At 46.7% G+C, this 26057-nt stretch overlaps 1 long non-coding RNA gene across 3 annotated transcripts; it reads left to right on the top strand.

Moving 5' to 3' along the window:
- The first annotated feature begins 15588 nt into the window (after positions 1-15588).
- LOC127928655 (uncharacterized) lies at positions 15589-19996 on the top strand. Of its 3 annotated transcripts, none has more exons than XR_008131735.1 (3): positions 15589-16276; positions 18389-19268; positions 19357-19996. It is a non-coding gene; the product is annotated as an uncharacterized LOC127928655 (long non-coding RNA). The 3 variants fall into 3 exon arrangements; XR_008131734.1 differs by having other exon boundaries at positions 17773-19268; XR_008131733.1 differs by having other exon boundaries at positions 17334-19268.
- The last annotated feature ends 6061 nt before the right edge of the window (positions 19997-26057 follow it).

Below are 26057 nucleotides of genomic sequence, written 5' to 3'. Positions count from 1 at the left end.
AATCCAGGAACTTTCTCTTGAGTGTTTGATGCTAAATCTGGGAACTTTCTCGTGAGCATTTGAGCTAAATCCAGGAACTTTCTCGTGAGCATTTGAGCTAAATCCAGGAACTTTCTCTTGAGTGTTTGATGCTAAATCCAGGAACTTTCTCTTGAGTGTTTGATGCTAAATCTGGGAACTTTTGTCGTGAGCGTTTGAGCTAAATCCAGGAACTTTCTCTTGAGTGTTTGATGCTAAATCTGGGAACTTTCTCGTGAGCGTTTGAGCTAAATCCAGAAACGTTCTCTTGAGCGTTTGATGCTAAATCTGGGAACTTTCTCGTGAGCGTTTGAGCTAAATCCAGGAACTTTCTCTTGAGTGTTTGATGCTAAATCTGTGAACTTTCTTGTGAGATTTTGGTTTCACCTAATACCTATGAGGTGGTGAGGGGAAAATGATGCCTTTTCAAACAAAATAAATAGAAAGCTAAACATTTCTAAATTCATGATATGATTACTATATTCATGACATTACATGAAATACACTGCCATTTGTGTTCTTGCAAAGCACAATGTTTGGTGGAATTAGAGATCAGAGAGATCGTTCAAGATTGACGTCGAAATTGGATGTCTATCCATGTCCTGAGGGCAGAGAAATGTGTTCAGAACCGTCCACCAGGGGCAACAGTGAGTGTAATTCCATGACTCTGTATCAGAAGGTTCCGTGTTGATACCAGTTGTGGACACTGGTTTTTTTTCTCTTTTTTTCTATCCCAACCCCTTACCTTAACCATTTGGAATGAGTGCTGGAACTTAACCCTTAACTTTTAAATATGAGGTTTGGAGAATGGAACGAAACAGACTAGTAGGAGCAACAAAAACACTTATAAATTTGACGTTTGGAGAATGTGGATGAAAATCTAAGACTGAGAGCTTGTTGTAGTGATACTCAGGTTAAAGATATCCTCCAGTACTTTTGTATAGTTTTTAGCCAGTATTTCTCAAAAAGTGGCACTGAAAAAGTGGTCCCCGAAAATTGCGTGCCATGTCATATATATATATATAGACATGTGCATATGTCATGGCTCTCTCTCTCTCTATTGTGTCTACTGAGAGGTAGGGGCCTACCCTGCAATGTTATTGGAATACTCAAGGCAGGCCTCTTTCAAGTTGTCACTCAAATGTGAGGGGCAGAAGCTCATTGGATAGAACTCAAATGGCTAGGGGCTGGCCCACGTGGGGGAAATGAAGGGGAAATTGTGCAGCACAGCTTCAAGAAAAAAGTATTTAAAACTAGGGATATTGTGGCTAATTGAGTTAAGTCAGTAATTCTGCTCATAGATTATGAGAGAGACAGCGATAGAGGTAGAGAAGAGACAGCAATAGAGGAAGAGAGAGAGACAGCGATAGAGGGAGAGAAGAGAGACAGCGATAGAGGGAGAGAGAGAGACAGCGATAGAGGGAGAGAGAGAGACAGCGATAGAGGGAGAGAGAGAGACAGCGATAGAGGAAGAGAGAGAGACAGCGATAGAGGGAGAGAGAGAGACAGCGATAGAGGGAGAGAAAGAGACAGCGATAGAGGGAGAGAGAGAGACAGCGATAGAGGGAGAGAGAGACAGCGAAAGAGGGAGAGTTTCTCCCTCTCGTTCTTTCCCTCTCTTTCCCCCCTCTTCATCACCCCCTCTCCCTCTCCACCTATCTCTACCCTCTCTCCGTACTTTCTTTTTCTCTTTTCTCTCTCTCTATCTCTCTCTCGCTTTCTCTCTCTCTCTTCTCCCTTATCAATATAGCTCTCCCTCTCTACATCACCAACTCTCTCTCCCTCTCCCTCTCCCTCTCCCTCTCCCTCTCTCTACCTCTTTCTCGCTCTCTCTCTCTTTCTCTCTGTCTCTCTCTCTCTCTCTCTCTCTCTCTCTCTCTCTCTCTCTCTCCTCTCTTCTCTTCTCCCTAATCAATATAGCTCTCCCTCTCTTCATCACCCCCCCTCTCCTCTATCTTATCAATATAATTACTACCTCCTCCCTCCCTCTCTCTTTTTCTCTCCCTCTCGCTCTGCCCTCTCTCTGCAGCCGCCATCTAAACATAGCTTCCTCTCCGGAGGATCAGCTTTACTGGATATATGAAAGCATACAGTCTCCCCCAGGCCTGCCTTGATTACATTCTCTACAGTCTGTAGTGTGTGTGTTGCCTCTGTGTGTGTTTGAGTAGGGTAAATCTAGACAGTGTTTAAATCAGACAGAACACTGAGCAGAGCAGCAGGACAGAGAGATACTGTATGACAGAGATTGTCACGGAGCCTGTGTTCTGATGGGGTCATTCCACCTCAGAAAGCACAAGAAAGAGGATTTCGACACCCACCATCTCACATTGTTCTGCAATAGTAGTTTATGTTGTTAGAAACAAAAAAAGATTAGCATTCCTGCAACATTCTTTTGTTGAGAAAGGATATCGCTGAGAAATTAAGCTAGTTGATTGCACACAAATTGGCCATTTTAATGTATGGGATTCATATAATATTTAGTAACATTTACATTTAAGTCATTTAGCAGACGCTCTTATCCAGAGCGACTTACAAATTGGACCCTTTACTTGACACCCAAAATCATAGCATGTTATTGCAGGGTCATAACCATTTCATAATGTGTCCACAGCTGACATAACTTGTCATAACCTGTTATAATATGGTCAAAACACAGTCATGACATGTATTTAGACCTGTTGTGACATATTGCATTATTTTATGTCTGGTTATGACACCTACATAAAAGTGTAAAAACCCACAAAACCTACCACACAAGGCACAACATTCCATTACACCATAGTCTACTTGTCAACAGTATGTTTATGTTATAACATTTTGGGGTATATTGACCATGTTAAATTATCATTGTAATTATGCACACATTGATGTCAGACGTGCACCTACCCCAATGCTCTGTTGCTGATGACTGGGATGACTACAGGAGCAGATTTCAGGAGCAGGACAAGACACCCTCTTTTTTGACTGATGACTGATATAAGGACATGTAGGTGACAGGCCTATCTGGTTTATATGATTATGATGCTCATAATGCTTGGTGAGCACACATTTAATTTATTGTGAAATCGCTTGTAAAATGTATTTGACGTTTAAAAATGGTATTATATTGTATATTACTGCTTTAATTTGAGCTGGAAAGAGTTACTGCCTTGCCAGCAGCTAATTGGGATCTATAATAAATACAAACACAAATACAGTGTCATAAAGTGCAATTTCTTAGTCCAAGTAAAGTCACACAGGATGGTCATAAAGTGCACGTCATTTAAAATATGATGAAAAAACATGCCTGTAAACAGAAAGAATTACAACAATACCAAAGGACTTAAGAAACAAACTTTCAAACTAAAGGAAACTTCTTGGAAAGAAAAAAGACATTTGAAAAAGGTGTGTTTTGACACTCTTACGTCGGTGTCATAACCTGCCATAGAATAACATATGTCACAACATGTGCCACTATATGGGGCATGACAGTATAATGACCATATTATGATTTGATTATTATGTCAGCTGTTATGACGTATTATGACATGGTTATGACCGTGTCCTAACTGGTTATGACACAGAGTGTCAAGTAAAGGGTTACCTAATACTCTTCCCTTCTTTTTTCATTTGATTTATAAACACATACAAACAGAAACACAACCCCTACACCTGACACACATCACAACATGCTCACACCTGTCCATGAATGCACAAAACCACACAGTAGTCTCCCTTTTCAATAAACATATACCAAATTCAAACATAATTATGTCTGTTAGGAAATGTCCCTGTCCTCAAGATGGTCAATGTAAGGTTTGCAGATTTTAACAAACGTCTTTTGGGTTTTGCTTAATTTTATTAAACACAGAATAGAATAGAATGACATTATTGACTGTGAGTATGATGCTTTCCAATTGATAGGTATACATTTTTTTTGCAGGAATTACACCTAAGTTACAAAACATAATTTGATATTGGTCACCAATATTTACATTTCCCAACAGACATCGTCATGGAGACGGATGGATATAAATATATAACACAGAGTCTGTGCTATCATATCATTGTGTCTAGGATTTTATATCCATCCATCTCCACAACTATGGGCATCGATGTTACATTGATGGGTGAATGGAATATGAACGACTGTAATGCTGTAATAGAAATAAGGCCATGCTCACAGACCGCCACTGGTCTGTCCATGGCCTTATTTAAAATAATACTATTGTCCCTTCTGGGAAGTGTAGGAGTAATTCATTATCTGCTAGTTGTTGTCTTGGTGCTGTGACATCATCTTCCTGTGGCCTGATAATCAACTGTTGCTCCAAGAGTGACACACTAGTTTCTTGGTACCGAAGTTGACGCTTTGGTGCCAGAAATGTTTGGAGATACAACATCTTGTGATCGTAATGGTTTCGTTCTATGGAGAGCCTGGTATGGATCCCTGTGGGTTGGTTCTATAGAGACTATGGATCCCTGTGGGTTGGTTCTATAAGACTATGGATCCCTGTGGGTTGGTTCTATAAGACTATGGATCCCTGTGGGTTGGTTCTATAGAGACTATGGATCCCTGTGGGTTGGTCCTATGGAGACTATGGATCCCTGTGGGTTGGTCCTATAGAGACTATGGATCCCTGTGGGTTGGTTCTATAAGACTATGGATCCCTGTGGGTTGGTTCTATAGAGACTATGGATCCCTGTGGGTTGGTTCTATAAGACTATGGATCCCTGTGGGTTGGTTCTATAGAGACTATGGATCCCTGTAGAACTCTCTGTAGAACCAACCCACAGGGATCCATACTCTCTGTAGAACCAACCCACAGGTATCCATAGTCTCTATAGGACCAACCCACAGGGATCCATAGTCTCTATAGGACCAGCCCACAGGGATCCATACTGTCTATAGGACCAACCCACAGGGATGCATAGTGTCTATAGGACCAACCCACAGGGATCCATAGTCTCTATAGAACCAACCCACAGGGGTCCATACTGTCTATAGGACCAACCCACAGGGGTCCATAGTCTATATAGGACCAACCCACAGGGATCCATAGTCTTATAGAACCAACCCACAGGGGTCCATACTGTCTATAGGACCAACCCACAGGGGTCCATAGTCTATATAGGACCAACCCACAGGGATCCATAGTCTTATAGAACCAACCCACAGGGGTCCATACTGTCTATAGGACCAACCCACAGGGGTCCATAGTCTATATAGGACCAACCCACAGGGGTCCATACTGTCTATAGGACCAACCCACAGGGATCCATACTCTCTGTAGAACCAACCCACAGGTATCCATAGTCTCTATAGGACCAACCCACAGGGATCCATAGTCTCTATAGGACCAGCCCACAGGGATCCATACTGTCTATAGGACCAACCCACAGGGATGCATAGTCTCTATAGGACCAACCCACAGGGATCCATAGTCTCTATAGGACCAACCCACAGGGATCCATAGTCTCTATAGAACCAACCCACAGGGATCCATAGTCTCTATAGGACCAGCCCACAGGGATCCATACTGTCTATAGGACCAACCCACAGGGATGCATAGTCTCTATAGGACCAACCCACAGGGATCCATAGTCTCTATAGAACCAACCCACAGGGATCCATACTCTCTGTAGAACCAACCCACAGGGATCCATACTCTCTGTAGAACCAACCCACAGGTATCCATAGTCTCTATAGGACCAACCCACAGGGATCCATAGTCTCTATAGGACCAACCCACAGGGATCCATAGTCTCTATAGGACCAACCCACAGGGGTCCATAGTCTCTATAGGACCAACCCACAGGGATCCATAGTCTCTATAGAACCAACCCACAGGGATCCATAGTCTCTATAGAACCAACCCACAGGGGTCCATAGTCTCTATAGGACCAACCCACAGGGATCCATACTCTCTATAGAACCAACCCACAGGGATCCATACCAGGCTCTCCATAGAACGAAACCATTACGATCACAAGATGTTGTATCTCCAAACATTTCTGGCACCAAAGCGTCAACTTCGGTACCAAGAAACTAGTGTGTCACTCTTGGAGCAACAGTTGATTATCAGGCCACAGGAAGATGATGTCACAGCACCAAGACAACAACTAGCAGATAATGAATTACTCCTACACTTCCCAGAAGGGACAATAGTATTATTTTAAATAAGGCCATGGACAGACCAGTGGCGGTCTGTGAGCGTGGCCTTATTTCTATTACAGCATTACAGTCATTCATATTCCATTCACCCATCAATGTGATGGGTGATTAATATTCTGATCAGTAGTTTGTAAAGTCTTGCAGCCTCAAAGAAGAGAATTGTCTCTATTCTCAAAGTCAATAGCAGTTACCTACTTGGATACTGAACCCCGGATCACAAATCAGTCTGCCTAAAGTACCTCCTTATGTGGAACTGATTATTAGGCCTAATTAGTTATTGTGTATCCCCTATGGATAGTCCAGGTACAGGTCTAGCGTACCAACATCTAACCTGCAATCTCTCTACAGCAGTAGTTCTCAAACTTCTCCTCTGGGACCCCCAGACGTTTCTGTCTCACCTGATTCACCTAATCATGATGATTAGTACGCTCAAATCAGGTGTGCTAGCTCTGGAATAGATCAAACACATGGAACAGCTGGGGGTCCCTGAAGAGAAGTTTGAGAACCACTGCTCTATAAGACCAACCCACAGGGATCCATACTGTCTATAGAACCAACCCACAGGGATCCATAGTCTCTATAGGACCAACCCAAAGGGATCCATAGTCTCTATAGGACCAACCCACAGGGATCCATAGTCTCTATAGGACCAACCCAAAGGGATCCATAGTCTCTATAGGACCAACCCACAGGGATCCATAGTCTCTATAGAACCAACCCACAGGGATCCATATTCTCTATGTGGGAGCACTGGTTGGTCGGCCCAACTGAGGTAGTATGTACATGAATGTATAGTTAAAGTGACTATGCATATATGATAAACAGAGAATAGCAGCAGCGTAAAAGAGAGGTTGGGGGACACACGCAATGCAAATAGTCCGGGTAGCCATTTGATTACCTGTTCAGGAGTCTTATGGCTTGGGTGGTAAAAACTGTTGAGAAGCCTTTTTGTCCTAGACTTGGCACTCTAGTACCACTTGCCATGCGGTAGTGGAGAGAACAGTCTATGACTGGGGTGGCTGTGGTCTTTGACAATTTTTAGGGCCTTCCTCTGACACCGCCTGGTGTAGAGGTCCTGGATGGCAGGCAGCTTAGCCCCAGTGATGTACTGGGCCGTACGCACTACCTACTTTGTGCATGACAATTTAATACAGACAGATTATTTCACTTATAATTCACTGTATCCAGTAATTCCTGTGGGTCAGAAGTTTACATACACTCAGTTGACTGTGCCATTAAACACCAGAAAATTATGTCATGGCTTTAGAAGCTTCTGATCGGCTAATTGTCATGATTTGAGTCAATTGGAGGTGTACCTGTGGATGTATTTCAAGGCCTACCTTCAAACTCAGTGCCTCTTTGCTTGACATCATGGGAAAATCAAAATAAATCAGCCAAATTGTAGACCTCAATAAGTCTGGTTCATCCTTGGGAGCAAATTTCCAAACATCTGAAGGTACCACGTTCATCTGTACAAACAATAGCACAGAATAATAAACACCATGGGACCACGCAGCTGTCATACCACTCAGGAAGGAGACGCATTCTGTATCCTAGAGATGAGTGTACTTTGGTGCGATAAGTGCAAATCGATCCCAGAACAACAGCAAAGGCCCCTGTGAAGATGCTGGAGGAAACGGGTACAAAAGTATTTATATCCACAGTAAAACAAGTCCTATATCGACATAACCTGAAAGGCCGCTCAGCAAGGAACAAGCCACTGCTCCAAAACCGCCATAAAAAAGCCAGACTACGGTTTGCAACTGCACATGGGGACAAAGATCATACTTTTTGGAGAAATGTCCCCTGGTCTGATGAAACAAAAATAGAACTGTTTGGCCATAATGACCATCGTTATGTTTGGAGGAAAAGGGGGAGGCTTGCAAGCTGAAGAACACCATCCCAACCGTGAAGCACAGGGGTGGCAGCATCATGTTGTGGGGTGCTTTGCTGCAGGAGGGACTGGTGCACTTCACAAAATAGATGGCATCATTTGGATATCAGTCAGGAAGTTAAAGCTTGGTCACAAAGGGGTCTTCCAAATGGACATTGACCCCAAGCATACTTCCAAAGTTGTGACAAAATGGCTTAAGGACAACAAAGTCAAGGTATTGGAGTGGCCATCACAAAGCCCTGACCTCAATCCCATAGAAAATGTGTGGGCAGAACTGAAAAAGCGTGTGCGAGCAAGGAGGCCTACAAACCTGACTCAGTTACACCAGCTGTCAGGAGGAATGGGCCACAATTCACCCAATTTGTTGTGGGAAGCTTGTTGAACACTACCTGAATCATTTGACCTTAGTTAAACAATTTAAAGGCATTGCTACCAAATACTAATTGAGTGTATGTGAACTTCTGACCCACTGGGAATGTGATGAATGAAATACAAGCTGAAATAAATCATTCTCTCTACAATCATTCTGACATTTCACATTCTTAAAATAAAGTGCTGATCCTAACTGACCTAAGTCTCAGGAATTGTGAAAAAAAATGGCTAAGGTCTATGTAAACTTCCGACTTCAACTGTAAATAATGTATGTTGTATGTGTGATTGTGACTGTTGTGTAGATGTTGTTGAGTAGATATGCTGTGTAGTTGTGGTTCTAATAGCATTGTGTCATTTCTGTAGATGAGTTGTGCAGATGAGTTGTGTTGTGTTGATGTGTTTTGTAGATGTGTGTGTATAAGAAACGTGTTAAAGCTGAATTGATGATGATGGAGATATAAGCCATAGACAAAGGGCCTTGTTAGACTGTGTGTGTGTGTGTGTGTGTGTGTGTGTGTGTGTGTGTGTGTGTGTGTGTGTGTGTGTGTGTGTGTGTGTGTGTGTGTGTGTGTGTGTGTGTGTGTGTGTGTGTGTGTGTGTGTAATCCCAGGGGAGTTTCTATCAGAGCAGTCCCAGAGAGGCCTAGTGCTGTGAGGCGTGACCAGGTGTTGCTACACCGCGAGTCTCCTCTCCTCTCGCTATCTTTCCATCATGTTGGAGGGAAAAGGAGGAGGATGAGGAGGAGGATGGGGGTCGTTCACTCATCTCTATCTCCTGCCAAGGAAGTCCTCTGGGAACCACACACACACACACACACACACACACACACACACACACACACACACACACACACACACACACACACACACACACACACACACACACACACACACACACACACACACAAACACGGGAGAGGAAAGGAAAGGACGAAGACTGAGTCGAGGTTGATATATAAAGAGACATGATGCAGAGAAAAAGAGCGAGGACAGAGGAGGGAGAGTGGCTGTGTGTTAGGGTTAGAGGAGAGAGGAAGGAGAGTGGCTGTGTGTTAGGGTTAGAGGAGAGAGGAAGGAGAGTGGCTGTGTGTTAGGGTTAGAGGAGAGAGGAGGGAGAGTGGCTGTGTGTTAGGGTTAGAGGAGAGAGGAATGGAGAGTGGCTGTGTGTTAGGGTTAGAGGAGAGAGGAGGGAGAGTGGCTGTGTGTTAGGGTTAGAGGAGAGAGGAGGGAGAGTGGCTGTGTGTTAGGGTTAGAGGAGAGAGGAAGGAGAGTGGCTGTGTGTTAAGGTTAGAGGAGAGAGGAAGGAGAGTGGCTGTGTGTTAGGGTTAGAGGAGAGAGGAAGGAGAGTGGCTGTGTGTTAGGGTTAGAGGAGAGAGGAAGGAGAGTGGCTGTGTGTTAGGGTTAGAGGAGAGAGGAAGGAGAGTGGCTGTGTGTTAGGGTTAGAGGAGAGAGGAAGGAGAGTGGCTGTGTGTTAGGGTTAGAGGAGAGAGGAAGGAGAGTGGCTGTGTGTTAGGGTTAGAGGAGAGAGGAAGGAGAGTGGCTGTGTGTTAGGGTTAGAGGAAGGAGAGTGGCTGTGTGTTAGGTGTCATGACGTGGCCCTTTCTGGGTGTAGATCGTGCCCCCCCCCCCTCTCTCACTCTCTCTCCTAAACCAGGTTTAGTACCTCAGGACATCAATACCGGGTAGAAACTGCCATGCAGTATTGAGGTAGAGAGCCTAGAGAGAACAAAGAAAGACGGCCAACCTCCTAAATACCCAAAATGTGAGAATTAAACGATATTTCTACTTCTGAGAATCTGGGAATGGTCCGTGGACACTTAGGGGACAGTTATGATGAGTGTGTTTCATTTGGTGATCTCATAAAGGACAGGAAACACACATAACAGTATCTCTTGTGCATTTCCCAGCTGTCAGGTTTACATCTCAATATTGTGAAACGTGTGTGATTAAATATGAAACTATTTGTGAAAGATGTAATGTGATGTTAACCTTCTAAATGAGAGTATGGATTTTCATATAAAGATGAACTTGTCAGTGGCCACACCCACGTGAGCATAGACATTACGTCGGTGTCCTGGAACCGCCCTTTTTCTGAAATGTATAAAACCCCCCGTGACAAAATGTACAGTTCAAGCCAAGGAGACCCACGGTAAACCGGACATCTCTAATGGTTAAGACCACGCAAACCATAAGACTAGAAAACCATCCCACGTGGACATCTCTAATGGTTAAGACCACACAAACCACAAGACTAGAAAACCATCCCACGTGGACATCTCTAATGGTTAAGACCACACAAACCATAAGACTAGAAAACCATCCCACGCGGACATCTCTAATGGTTAAGACCACACAAACCACAAGACTAGAAAACCATCCCACGTGGACATCTCTAATGGTTAAGACCACACAAACCATAAGACTAGAAAACCATCCCACGTGGACATCTCTAATGGTTAAGACCACGCAAACCATAAGACTAGAAAACCATCCCACGTGGACATCTCTAATGGTTAAGACCACACAAACCACAAGACTAGAAAACCATCCCACGTGGACATCTCTAATGGTTAAGACCACACAAACCATAAGACTAGAAAACCATCCCACGCGGACATCTCTAATGGTTAAGACCACACAAACCACAAGACTAGAAAACCATCCCACGTGGACATCTCTAATGGTTAAGACCACACAAACCATAAGACTAGAAAACCATCCCACGTGGACATCTCTAATGGTTAAGACCACACAAACCACAAGACTAGAAAACCATCCCACGTGGACATCTCTAATGGTTAAGACCACGCAAACCATAAGACTAGAAAACCATCCCACGTGGACATCTCTAATGGTTAAGACCACGCAAACCATAAGACTAGAAAACCATCCCACGTGGACATCTCTAATGGTTAAGACCACGCAAACCACAAGACTAGAAAACCATCCCACGTGGACATCTCTAATGGTTAAGACCACGCAAACCATAAGACTAGAAAACCATCCCACGTGGACATCTCTAATGGTTAAGACCACGCAAACCACAAGACTAGAAAACCATCCCACGTGGACATCTCTAATGGTTAAGACCACGCAAACCATAAGACTAGAAAACCATCCCACGTGGACATTCTATAATGGTTGAGACCACGCAAACCATAAGACTAGAAAACCATCCCACGTGGACATCTCTAATGGTTAAGACCACGCAAACCATAAGACTAGAAAACCATCCCACGTGGACATTATATAATGGTTAAGACCACGCAAACCATAAGACTAGAAAACCATCCCATGTGGACATCTCTAATGGTTAAGACCACGCAAACCATAAGACTAGAAAACCATCCCACGTGGCGCATTGAGGACATCTCTAATGGTTAAGACCACGCAAACCATAAGACTAGAAAACCATCCCACGTGGACATTCTATAATGGTTAAGACCACGCAAACCATAAGACTAGAAAACCATCCCATGTGGACATCTCTAATGGTTAAGACCACGCAAACCATAAGACTAGAAAACCATCCCACGTGGCGCATTGAGGACATCTCTAATGGTTAAGACCACGCAAACCATAAGACTAGAAAACCATCCCACGTGGCGCATTGGCTACACGACTGGAAATGGTTAAACTCTGAGACTATCGATTCACTACAGAAAGAGAAAATTCTAGAGCTACTAGTTTGCAGCTAGAAATGACATAACCTTAGAACGAGAATACCCACAACCGCCGAAGCAACTATTCTATGAGAACATTTCTGAATGGTACTCTGCAGTATCCATTCTAACCACCTACAACCACAAAATACTTTCTGACTTCAATGAAAGTTAACCAGAGACTCTGATGAATCCTTCAGGACGATCGAGGATTTCAGAAGAAGACAACAACATACGGGCGTAAATATATATACATTGCAATTATTCTCGAATGAGCGGCCGTGCATGTGCAAAGGATTAGCATTTCAATTAATATAATTATAGACTGTGTGAAATGAATTTATTTAGTCTTTCCCGCTCTTTCTCAGTCACACCCCTTTCCTTTAGTCTACCAAGCTGTCATATCGGCTGAGCCCACTAGGGACTTTTCTATCATTGTTAGTAACCAATATCTACTGTTTGTTTGTTATGTATTTCTGTGATTAGTTAGTTAGTTAGTTAGTTAGTAAATAATTAAGCAAATTTGTATATTGCTGATTCATAATTTATGCTAGGGTTCGCGTTCAGATAACCAAGAATGTTACAACGTTTGGAACGAGACTAACAAGGTAATAATAATAAATTAATGAGAATGACTAATCGATCAGATGCCCCAACTTCCTAGTTAATTACGTTTACATGATTAGTTTAATCTCATAATAGTAATTACACATAGAGGATGGATTTGATAAAATAACAGTCTTCTAATTTAATGATAGTAAAGACACGACATAGGGTTAGAGGAAGGAGAGTGGCTGTGTATTAGGGTTAGTAATAGTTGTAGTATGTCGTGTCTTTGGTTATACCGGATCAAGTGATATGACAAATCCTTTCTCTGTAATTAATATTACCTGATTGAGCGGATCATGTAAATGTAATTAACTAGAAAGTCGGTGCACCACGAAAGAGTGTTTATAGAGCTGTTATCTTCCAAATAAACTTTAGAAAAGGGTGTATTTCATAGTTTATAACCCATGTCTCTTCACAGGGGCGGGCCACTGATTGGGCAGAGCTCTAACCTTATGAAAACCCAATTCTCTCATTTGGAAGCTAAAATTACATTGAATCTTTTCACAAATAGTTTCATATTCAAACATTTAAATTGCACAACAATTCCATGTGAATCTGATAACTATAATGTGTAGACTTTCCCAGATACAGTTTGTCATCCTGTCATCATTCATAATGTCTCAGATGACAACCGAACTGACATCATATTCATTAAGTACCAACTCATATTTTCAACTAGTTATGTTACCCAAATATGGTTCCTTTCCCCCCACTTGTTTGATGTTCCCAGACTCTCTATGTTCAACAAAGGTTATTCAAGAGTCCTTCAGTAGAGTCAAGAGAGGGGAGAAAGGTATTTATGGGGGGGTCATAAACCTTACCCACAGGCCAACATCATGACAAGTAGTAGAACATTATTGATTACATGACAGGAAATGTATATATCACCACTAGCATCAGCAATACAAGGATATTAGTGCAATCGTATATAGCCTTTAAACGTTCTTTGTGTATGTGTTCAAATGGGTGTGTGTGTGTGTGTGTGTGTGTGTGTGTGTGTGTGTGTGTGTGTGTGTGTGTGTGTGTGTGTGTGTGTGTGTGTGTGTGTGTGTGTGTGTGTGTGTGTGTGTGTGTGTGTGTGTGTGTGTGTGTGTGTGTGTGTGTGTGTGTAGTGAGAGAGATAGATAGAAAGTATGATGTCCTCTAGAGTTTCCATAAGAGGCAGGATGTGTTTGAGCAGGTAGAGAGCTTCAAGTTCCTCAGTGTCCACATCACTAAAGTCATGGTCCATACACACCAACAGAGTCGTGAAGAGGGCACGATAACACCTCTTCCCCCCCAGGAGGCGGAAAAGATTTGGCATGGGCCCTCAGATCCGGAAAAATTTCTACAGCTGCATCACTGAGAGCATTTTGACCGGTTGAATCATCGCTTGGCATGGAAACTGCTCGGCATCCGACCGCAAGGCAGTGCAGAGGGTAGTGCGTATGGCCCAGTACATCACTGGAGCCAAATTCCCTGACATTCGGAAGGCCCTAAAAGGAAGGCCCTAAAAGTGGTCAAAGTCTCCAGCCACCCAAGTCATAGATTGTTCTCTCTGCTACAGCATAAGTATAGAAATTCTCCTTTAGTAATACAATTGTAGGCAGAAGTTGGTACAGAATATGATAGCTCTCCCCAGCTTCTGCAAGCTGTCTAAGACATCCTACAACTTATATAGCCTCCCCATTGACATTTCACAACAGATAAGTCTAAGCATCTTCTGCCAGGTGTGTAACGGGCGTTGTTGATGGAAGAAGGTGAGGACCAAAGCGCATCGTGGTAAGTGTTCATGATGTTAATATTTAATGAATCAAGCTGAACACTGAAATACAAAACAACAAAGTGAAAGAACAAAGCAACAACAGTCCTGTCTTTTTTTATTTTATCTTTATTTAACTAGGCAAGTCAGTTAAGAACAAGAACAACATTTTCAATGACAACCTAGGAACAGTGGTTTTGTACCTTGTCAGCTCGGGGGTTTGAACTTGCAACCTTCCGGTTACTAGTCCAATGCTCTAACCACTAGGCTACCCTGAAGACACACAACAGAAAATAATCACCCCCACTCAAGGGTGAAAACAGGCTGCCTAAGTATGGTTCTCAATCCGGGACAATGATTGACAGCTGCCTCTGATTGAGAACCATACCAGGCCAAACATAGAAATTACAAATCATAGAAAAACGAACATAGACTGCCCACCCAACTCGTGCCCTGACCATACTAAAACAAAGACATCACAAAGGAACTAAGGTCAGAATGTGACACGGTGACGGTTTCCATCAGGCCTGCAGTGGCCTTGTGTTCTCAGAGCCTCAGACAGCCATGGTGGGGCCCAGACAGGAGGAGTATGAGCGTAGGTGGTTTCCATCAGGTCTGCAGTGGCCTTGTGTTCTCAGAGCCTCAGACAGCCATGGTGGGGCCCAGACAGGAGGAGTATGAGCGTAGGTGGTTTCCATCAGGCCTGCAGTGGCCTTGTGTTCTCAGAGCCTCAGACAGCCATGGTGGGGCCCAGACAGGAGGAGTATGAGCGTAGGTGGTTTCCATCAGGCCTGCAGTGGCCTTGTGTTCTCAGAGCCTCAGACAGCCATGGTGGGGCCCAGACAGGAGGAGTATGAGCGTAGGTGGTTTCCATCAGGCCTGCAGTGGCCTTGTGTTCTCAGAGCCTCAGACAGCCATGGTGGGGCCCAGACAGGAGGAGTATGAGCGTAGGTGGTTTCCATCAGGCCTGCAGTGGCCTTGTGTTCTCAGAGCCTCAGACAGCCATGGTGGGGCCCAGACAGGAGGAGTATGAACGTAGGTGGTTTCCATCAGGCCTGCAGTGGCCTTGTGTTCTCAGAGCCTCAGACAGCCATGGTGGGGCCCAGACAGGAGGAGTATGAGCGTGGTGGTTTCCATCAGGCCTGCAGTGGCCTTGTGTTCTCAGAGCCTCAGACAGCCATGGTGGGGCCCAGACAGGAGGAGTATGAGCGTAGGTGGTTTCCATCAGGCCTGCAGTGGCCTTGTGTTCTCAGAGCCTCAGACAGCCATGGTGGGGCCCAGACAGGAGGAGTATGAGCGTAGGTGGTTTCCATCAGGCCTGCAGTGGCCTTGTGTTCTCAGAGCCTCAGACAGCCATGGTGGGGCCCAGACAGGAGGAGTATGAGCGTAGGTGGTTTCCATCAGGCCTGCAGTGGCCTTGTGTTCTCAGAGCCTCAGACAGCCATGGTGGGGCCCAGACAGGAGGAGTATGAACGTAGGTGGTTTCCATCAGGCCTGCAGTGGCCTTGTGTTCTCAGAGCCTCAGACAGCCATGGTGGGGCCCAGACAGGAGGAGTATGAGCGTAGGTGGTTTCCATCAGGCCTGCAGTGGCCTTGTGTTCTCAGAGCCTCAGACAGCCATGGTGGGGCCCAGACAGGAGGAGTATGAGCGTAGGTGGTTTCCATCAGGCCTGCAGTGGCCTTGTGTTCTCAGAGCCTCAGACAGCCATGGTGGGGCCCAGACAGGAGGAGTATGAGCGTAGGTGGTTTCCATCAGGTCTGCAGTGGCCTTGTGTTCTCAGAGCCTCAGACAGCCATGGTGGGGCCCAGACAGGAGGAGTATGAACGTAGGTGGTTTCCATCAGGCCTGCAGTGGCCTTGTGTTCTCAGAGCCTCAGACAGCCATGGTGGGGGGCCCAGACAGGAGGAGTATGAGCGTAGGTGGTTTCCATCAGGCCTGCAGTGGCCTTGTGTTCTCAGAGCCTCAGACAGCCATGGTGGGGCCCAGACAGGAGGAGTATGAACGTAGGTGGTTTCCATCAGGCCTGCAGTGGCCTTGTGTTCTCAGAGCCTCAGACAGCCATGGTGGGGCCCAGACAGGAGGAGTATGAGCGTAGGTGGTTTCCATCAGGCCTGCAGTGGCCTTGTGTTCTCAGAGCCTCAGACAGCCATGGTGGGGCCCAGACAGGAGGAGTATGAGCGTAGGTGGTTTCCATCAGGCCTGCAGTGGCCTTGTGTTCTCAGAGCCTCAGACAGCCATGGTGGGGCCCAGACAGGAGGAGTATGAGCGTAGGTGGTTTCCATCAGGCCTGCAGTGGCCTTGTGTTCTCAGAGCCTCAGACAGCCATGGTGGGGCCCAGACAGGAGGAGTATGAGCGTAGGTGGTTTCCATCAGGCCTGCAGTGGCCTTGTGTTCTCAGAGCCTCAGACAGCCATGGTGGGGCCCAGACAGGAGGAGTATGAGCGTAGGTGGTTTCCATCAGGCCTGCAGTGGCCTTGTGTTCTCAGAGCCTCAGACAGCCATGGTGGGGCCCAGACAGGAGGAGTATGAGCGTAGGTGGTTTCCATCAGGCCTGCAGTGGCCTTGTGTTCTCAGAGCCTCAGACAGCCATGGTGGGGCCCAGACAGGAGGAGTATGAGCGTAGGTGGTTTCCATCAGGTCTGCAGTGGCCTTGTGTTCTCAGAGCCTCAGACAGCCATGGTGGGGCCCAGACAGGAGGAGTATGAGCGTGGTGGTTTCCATCAGGCCTGCAGTGGCCTTGTGTTCTCAGAGCCTCAGACAGCCATGGTGGGGCCCAGACAGGAGGAGTATGAACGTAGGTGGTTTCCATCAGGCCTGCAGTGGCCTTGTGTTCTCAGAGCCTCAGACAGCCATGGTGGGGCCCAGACAGGAGGAGTATGAGCGTAGGTGGTTTCCATCAGGCCTGCAGTGGCCTTGTGTTCTCAGAGCCTCAGACAGCCATGGTGGGGCCCAGACAGGAGGAGTATGAGCGTAGGTGGTTTCCATCAGGCCTGCAGTGGCCTTGTGTTCTCAGAGCCTCAGACAGCCATGGTGGGCCCAGACAGGAGGAGTATGAGCGTAGGTGGTTTCCATCAGGTCTGCAGTGGCCTTGTGTTCTCAGAGCCTCAGACAGCCATGGTGGGGCCCAGACAGGAGGAGTATGAGCGTAGGTGGTTTCCATCAGGCCTGCAGTGGCCTTGTGTTCTCAGAGCCTCAGACAGCCATGGTGGGGCCCAGACAGGAGGAGTATGAGCGTAGGTGGTTTCCATCAGGTCTGCAGTGGCCTTGTGTTCTCAGAGCCTCAGACAGCCATGGTGGGGCCCAGACAGGAGGAGTATGAGCGTAGGTGGTTTCCATCAGGCCTGCAGTGGCCTTGTGTTCTCAGAGCCTCAGACAGCCATGGTGGGGCCCAGACAGGAGGAGTATGAGCGTAGGTGGTTTCCATCAGGCCTGCAGTGGCCTTGTGTTCTCAGAGCCTCAGACAGCCATGGTGGGGCCCAGACAGGAGGAGTATGAGCGTAGGTGGTTTCCATCAGGTCTGCAGTGGCCTTGTGTTCTCAGAGCCTCAGACAGCCATGGTGGGGCCCAGACAGGAGGAGTATGAGCGTAGGTGGTTTCCATCAGGCCTGCAGTGGCCTTGTGTTCTCAGAGCCTCAGACAGCCATGGTGGGGCCCAGACAGGAGGAGTATGAGCGTAGGTGGTTTCCATCAGGTCTGCAGTGGCCTTGTGTTCTCAGAGCCTCAGACAGCCATGGTGGGGCCCAGACAGGAGGAGTATGAGCGTAGGTGGTTTCCATCAGGCCTGCAGTGGCCTTGTGTTCTCAGAGCCTCAGACAGCCATGGTGGGGCCCAGACAGGAGGAGTATGAGCGTAGGTGGTTTCCATCAGGTCTGCAGTGGCCTTGTGTTCTCAGAGCCTCAGACAGCCATGGTGGGGCCCAGACAGGAGGAGTATGAGCGTAGGTGGTTTCCATCAGGCCTGCAGTGGCCTTGTGTTCTCAGAGCCTCAGACAGCCATGGTGGGGCCCAGACAGGAGGAGTATGAGCGTAGGTGGTTTCCATCAGGCCTGCAGTGGCCTTGTGTTCTCAGAGCCTCAGACAGCCATGGTGGGGCCCAGACAGGAGGAGTATGAGCGTAGGTGGTTTCCATCAGGTCTGCAGTGGCCTTGTGTTCTCAGAGCCTCAGACAGCCATGGTGGGGCCCAGACAGGAGGAGTATGAGCGTAGGTGGTTTCCATCAGGCCTGCAGTGGCCTTGTGTTCTCAGAGCCTCAGACAGCCATGGTGGGGCCCAGACAGGAGGAGTATGAGCGTAGGTGGTTTCCATCAGGCCTGCAGTGGCCTTGTGTTCTCAGAGCCTCAGACAGCCATGGTGGGGCCCAGACAGGAGGAGTATGAGCGTAGGTGGTTTCCATCAGGCCTGCAGTGGCCTTGTGTTCTCAGAGCCTCAGACAGCCATGGTGGGGCCCAGACAGGAGGAGTATGAGCGTAGGTGGTTTCCATCAGGTCTGCAGTGGCCTTGTGTTCTCAGAGCCTCAGACAGCCATGGTGGGGCCCAGACAGGAGGAGTATGAGCGTAGGTGGTTTCCATCAGGCCTGCAGTGGCCTTGTGTTCTCAGAGCCTCAGACAGCCATGGTGGGGCCCAGACAGGAGGAGTATGAGCGTAGGTGGTTTCCATCAGGCCTGCAGTGGCCTTGTGTTCTCAGAGCCTCAGACAGCCATGGTGGGGCCCAGACAGGAGGAGTATGAGCGTAGGTGGTTTCCATCAGGCCTGCAGTGGCCTTGTGTTCTCAGAGCCTCAGACAGCCATGGTGGGGCCCAGACAGGAGGAGTATGAACGTAGGTGGTTTCCATCAGGCCTGCAGTGGCCTTGTATTCTCAGAGCCTCAGACAGCCATGGTGGGGCCCAGACAGGAGGAGTATGAACGTAGGTGGTTTCCATCAGGCCTGCAGTGGCCTTGTGTTCTCAGAGCCTCAGACAGCCATGGTGGGGCCCAGACAGGAGGAGTATGAGCGTAGGTGGTTTCCATCAGGCCTGCAGTGGCCTTGTGTTCTCAGAGCCTCAGACAGCCATGGTGGGGCCCAGACAGGAGGAGTATGAGCGTAGGTGGTTTCCATCAGGCCTGCAGTGGCCTTGTGTTCTCAGAGCCTCAGACAGCCATGGTGGGGCCCAGACAGGAGGAGTATGAGCGTAGGTGGTTTCCATCAGGCCTGCAGTGGCCTTGTGTTCTCAGAGCCTCAGACAGCCATGGTGGGGCCCAGACAGGAGGAGTATGAGCGTAGGTGGTTTCCATCAGGTCTGCAGTGGCCTTGTGTTCTCAGAGCCTCAGACAGCCATGGTGGGGCCCAGACAGGAGGAGTATGAGCGTAGGTGGTTTCCATCAGGCCTGCAGTGGCCTTGTGTTCTCAGAGCCTCAGACAGCCATGGTGGGGCCCAGACAGGAGGAGTATGAGCGTAGGTGGTTTCCATCAGGCCTGCAGTGGCCTTGTGTTCTCAGAGCCTCAGACAGCCATGGTGGGGCCCAGACAGGAGGAGTATGAGCGTAGGGGGTTTCCATCAGGCCTGCAGTGGCCTTGTGTTCTCAGAGCCTCAGACAGCCATGGTGGGGCCCAGACAGGAGGAGTATGAGCGTAGGTGGTTTCCATCAGGCCTGCAGTGGCCTTGTGTTCTCAGAGCCTCAGACAGCCATGGTGGGGCCCAGACAGGAGGAGTATGAACGTAGGTGGTTTCCGCCTTCTGATATTGTCTGAAGGGCACAACACTCAAAACAGGTGTTAACACACACACACAGAAGTCTCCTAAGAGGAGACCCTACAGTTTATCATAACACAATTTATTAACCCTTTAAAAGGTATGAGGCCTTTGTTTAACCCCGTCATTCCCTCCTTTGAGGCCACCAGGCCTCAACAAATGCAAAGTAACTCAAGCATAGTGATTATAAGAATCATCCATAAAATGTGATTTAGACTGTAAGCAATCCTCAGGAGACTGAGGATAGAAATAACGGTCTTGGTATACACTCTTATCTGTTATGGTGGTTGTGCGGTCTTCTGGTAGTGCGATAGGTGGTGCCACCACTGATGCTCCTAGACCTTCACCGCTGTAGGTGATTCTGCGATGACCTGGTAGGACCCCATCCATCTAGGGTGCTTCCACTTCCTTTTGTGGACATTCTGCTTGATCCATTCTCCAACGTCAACAGGTAGGCTGTCTGGTTCACCCTGTCCTGGAACTTCCTGGGCTTTCCTGTATTGGGAACACAAATACATAACAGCATGAGTTAGTTCCTTCATATATTTGCTCAAATCATCATCCAGTGCAGTCAGGTCAGTGGTCTGTGTAAAGGAACGTTAATTGGATTGCCAGTTAAGAGCTCATGTGGGCTAAAGCCCTGTTCCGCGGTTTACACTATTGCGCAATGTTTATAATTAAAGGGATGAGACCCCTTACCAGGAGTTTTGCTACCATTTTAGCTTCACAGTGCACGGTTGGAATTGCTTCGACCCACCTGGTAAAACGGTCAATTATTACAAGGCAATATCTCATTCTTTCCTTTCGTTCAGCCATGTCTATGAAATCCATAGCTCAATGGATGAACGGGCTGGCCGGCGCTGGAAAGTTAGCTGATTTTAAGGGGGTACTCTTACCAATGTTGTTTTGCATGCATGTAGTACATTTATACTTGTTTGTTTTGCAAATTTCAATTAGATATGGACCAAACTTGGTGTCAGATATTAGTCTTACCATCTCCCCGCTCGGCATGTGACCCACCTTGTGGACCAGGAGACACACAGAGGAGACAACAGGTAGAGGCAGAACTGGTTTGCCAGAGAGTTATTGCCTCCACAGGCCATCAGGGCCTCTGGAGCAGCCCCTAGATTCCCATAAGGGGTGATTAAGTGCGTCAGTAGACTGGTGTTGGTCCAGATCAGTGATTTCAGACGTACACAGGGAGGCAAGCATAACAGCATGAGTATGCCAGCGGGAAGCAGCATTCTTAGCAGCAGCATCAGCAGCTGCATTACCCAAACTAACGCTGGCAGTGTTACCTGTGTGGGCACGGACCTTAAGAATAGCCAACTTGGCAAGAAGCAACTTAGCTTCAAGCAGGGCTTCTATCTGTAAACAGTGCTTAATAGGGGTACCAGACGCGTTAACAAAGTCCCTACCTTTCCAAACCCCTATCCAAGACAGGCAAACGCCAATGGCTTATGCAGAGTCAGAATAAATGTTAACCTTCATACCATTACCTAATTTACATGCTTCAGTAAGGGCCAGGAGCTCAGCTTGTTGTGCTGAGCAATGTTCTGGCAAAGGCTGTTCAATCAATACTGTCCTATCTGTTGAAACTATACCAAACCCTGCATATTTTCTTCCAGTGTCCTTAACCTATAAAGGCAGAGCCATCAACAAAGAGAGTAACATCACAGCATGTTAGACGTAAACAGTAGTAGGGTGTTGTAACTTCAGAGTGGCAGGTTTCTCAATGGTTATGGGTTCCAATATGAATGAGGAGGGAACTGAGTCGCAGGTGATTGATGAAACTGCGGAGCAGGTTGTGGAGGAGGCTGCTGCTGCAGGGCAGCTGGGGTTTCAGCCACCATTAGATTGTTGGTTTTTCCTTTGTCCAGTTGGACCAGATGGGCCTTGAGCAGTGTGTCAAGTCCAGCCTTCCTTGCTCTTTCCTCAGTCTTTATCTTCTTCCAGGCTCTGCAGTGATGACTAATGTGGTCCTCTTTAGTAGGTCCTTGAAATCTGTACCATCCCACGACATTCATCAGTTTATCACGGACCCAGTGGACCCAAATCTCTCAGTGGTTTCCACTTGCCATTCTGTCTTCATCTTATCCATCCAGTCGAGGATATCATCATCTTCAGTGAAGAGAAGTTCACCCAGTCTTGCAACATCTCTGGTGGTGGGAAACATTTCCCTCAACTGTTGGTAGAGTGCTTGTCTGAAATGGGTAAACGGCAGTTCCACTTGGCCTTGAGTCAGCTGTAGTTGGTGTCTTGCTGCTTTTTGTTCTATGTTGCTCTGTCTGTATGCTATGTCTTGCTTGTCCTATGTTGCTATGTTGCTATGTCTATGGTGCTATTGTCTATATTGTAATTGTTTTTAATAACCTGCCCAGGGACTGCGGTTGAAAATTAGCCGGCTGGCTAAAACCGTCACTTTTACTGAAACGTTGATTAATGTGCACTGTCCCTGTAAAAATAAAATAAACTAAACTAAACTAAAACTAAAACACTGTCCTGGGGTCAACACCTTAGCCATAAGAGCTATGAGATCACCCAGGCACAGCTGATGGTGTGAAGCTATAACAGTCTCAAAGGTAGGAATCCACCTGTCTGCTCTTTTAGATCGGCGGGGCAATTGTTTTGCTGCGGTATCCAAGTGCCCAAAACTCCATGGTTTGTAATCATAGTACAGTTGTCCTGTACCAGAGGTTATCACCAGAGGGTAAGTTCCCACGGGACAGTCATCTTCACCTGGTTGTGTCTTCATCCATTCAGTCCGTTTCATCTCCAGTCTCTTTGATGTTCTTGTTCTATGTTTTTAAATCCACCCTGTAATATCGCTGCCTCACTTTGCACCATGTATGATAATCGTCTTAGTTCTGCCCGTGAGCGATCCAGCTGTTGCTGCATACTCTGTGAACCGGCAGAAGGTGCATGAAAGTCCTTCAGACTATCGGGAAACTCGCCTTCTTCTTCAATTTGAGCTCCACTTTTGTGTTCTTTTTTGTTCACATTCTCTCCTCTCTCTTCTTTTCTTCCCACTGTCTTATTTATTGTTCACTTCTTGCTCTTTCTTCACTTTCTGCTTCCTCTCGTCTTATCTCCTCTTCTCTTCCGTTATGTTGCTTCCACTTATCCTTTTGTTTCTGTCTTCATCATCGCAATGTCGTCTGAATTTGTCAACAGCTTTATCCATTTCTCTCTGCACCTTGTTTTCTTGAGCTGCCATGAGGTCCTTCGCCGTGGTGACTCTAGGGTTGTTGATTGTGTCCTGGCATCATTCCATACATCTTGAGAGAGCCAGGGTCTTTAATCTTTGTCAATTCCTTTTTCATTTAGGTAGCTTTCTGTTGAGTCCGGAATAGGTTACCCTCCGTTTTTAACATCGACAAAGCAGTCACAGAAAATAGGGTGGAGTTTTTATTTTCCTTGGTCTTATTTTCTTGTCTTCTTTTCACGATATTCTGTACATGTTAATACCTGGTTGTATTAAACGACCCATCCTTAGGCCATCTATATTCAGAGGCTTCTTTTCATGATATTCTGTACTGGTTAATACTTGGTTGTATTAAACGACCCATCCTTAGGCCATCTATATTCAGAGGCTTCTTTGGTCCAATCAGGACATTTCTTGAAAACCCTGAGCTCCTGTCTGCCATATCTCAGAGAGTAGAGGGGTGGCGGGTTTCATAGCGACTGGCCCCTCAGGTAACCCTGAGCTCCTGTCTGCCATATCTCAGAGAGTAGAGGGGTGGCGGGTTTCATAGCGACTGGCCCCTCAGGTAACCCTGAGCTCCTGTCTGCCATATCTCAGAGAGTAGAGGGGTGGCGGGTTTCATAGCGACTGGCCCCTCAGGTAACCCTGAGCTCCTGTCTGCCATATCTCAGAGAGTAGAGGGGTGGCGGGTTTCATAGCGACTGGCCCCTCAGGTAACCCTGAGCTCCTGTCTGCCATATCTCAGAGAGTAGAGGGGTGGCGGGTTTCATAGCAACTGGCCCCTCAGGTAACCCTGAGCTCCTGTCTGCCATATCTCAGAGAGTAGAGGGGTGGCGGGATTCATAGCGACTGGCCCCTCAGGTAACTCTGAGCTCCTGTCTGCCATATCTCAGAGAGTAGAGGGGTGGCGGGATTCATAGCGACTGGCCCCTCAGGTAACCCTGAGCTCCTGTCTGCCATATCTCAGAGAGTAGAGGGGTGGCGGGTTTCATAGCGACTGGCCCCTCAGGTAACCCTGAGCTCCTGTCTGCCATATCTCAGAGAGTAGAGGGGTGGCGGGATTCATAGCGACTGGCCCCTCAGGTAACTCTGAGCTCCTGTCTGCCATATCTCAGAGAGTAGAGGGGTGGCGGGATTCATAGCGACTGGCCCCTCAGGTAACCCTGAGCTCCTGTCTGCCATATCTCAGAGAGTAGAGGGGTGGCGGGTTTCATAGCGACTGGCCCCTCAGGTAACCCTGAGCTCCTGTCTGCCATATCTCAGAGAGTAGAGGGGTGGCGGGTTTCATAGCGACTGGCCCCTCAGGTAACCCTGAGCTCCTGTCTGCCATATCTCAGAGAGTAGAGGGGTGGCGGGTTTCATAGCGAAGGGCCCCTCAGGTAACCCTGAGCTCCTGTCTGCCATATCTCAAAACAATATATATATATATATATTTTAAAATTAGGTTCTACGTGTAATGTGAATACAGAAAAATTAATGAAAAATAACCCAATATGTGTATAGTCTATCCCTTAACTCACATACGTTTATTTAAAGCATGGTGATAAGTCAATTATAATTAAACACCATGCAATGTATGGGTGATGTAAAATAATCATCCTCTATGGAGAAAGCAGGAAATAGTAAAGGGTTCAAGATGATTATAACTGGTATAAACTTGTGGAACCTCCACAACAATCCTGGCATCTATGTGATAATCTCCTCCTTCCAAGGGAGAAACTGTTACTTCAAAACAATTTCTTTTTAAAATAGCGTGGGTCAGTAACACACGGGCAGGTGTATTCCCTAATACAGCAGTGGTGTTTATCCCCCACAGTAAACCCTTTGAGCATCTGATCCAAAAGTCCACTCCGCTAATTCAAATACACAGGCTTTATATTATCTCTAACCAACTCCTGATTTATCATCCAACCATCCAGTTATTAAACCACACAGAAGACATGATACATAGAACAATTACAAAATACATAGAACAATTACAAACCCTTATCAGAAAAACAGTCAAACCCTTAACTCTATCACAACAATCAGCGTTTTATACTTGGAATTTATGCCCTAAGTCTCATCAAACACAAAAAATAATTGACAGTTAATACTTGGAATTTATGCCCTAAGTCTCATCAAGCACAAAAATAATCAGGAGTTTGTGTCTGCACCAGACAGTACTGTTTTGTGTCTGCACCTCACAGAGCTGGTTTGTGGGTAGTTGTTTTGTGTCTGCACCAGACAGAACTGGTTTGTGCCTGCACCAGACAGAACTGGTTTGTGCCTGCACCAGACAGAACTGGTTTGTGTCTGCACCAGACAGAACTGGGTTGTGTCTGCACCAGACAGAACTGGTTTGTGTCTGCACCAGACAGAACTGTTTTGTGTCTGCACCAGACATAACTCTTTTGTGTCTGCACCAGACATAACTGTTTTGTGTCTGCACCTCACAGAGCTGGTTTGTGGGTAGTTGTTTTGTGTCTGCACCAGACAGAACTGGTTTGTGGGTAGATGTTTTGTGTCTGCACCAGACAGAACTGGTTTGTGCCTGCACCAGACAGAACTGGTTTGTGCCTGCAACAGACAGAACTGTTTTGTGTCTGTACCAGACAGAACTGTTTTGTGTCTGCACCAGACAGAACTGGTTTGTGTCTGCACCAGACAGAACTGTTTTGTGTCTGCACCAGACA

The sequence above is a fragment of the Oncorhynchus keta genome, unplaced genomic scaffold (genome assembly GCF_023373465.1).
Source record: "Oncorhynchus keta strain PuntledgeMale-10-30-2019 unplaced genomic scaffold, Oket_V2 Un_scaffold_3114_pilon_pilon, whole genome shotgun sequence".
Taxonomy (NCBI): domain Eukaryota; kingdom Metazoa; phylum Chordata; class Actinopteri; order Salmoniformes; family Salmonidae; genus Oncorhynchus; species Oncorhynchus keta.
The sequence above is the reverse complement of the archived record's forward strand: the minus strand, read 5'-3'. Positions and strand labels throughout refer to the sequence as shown.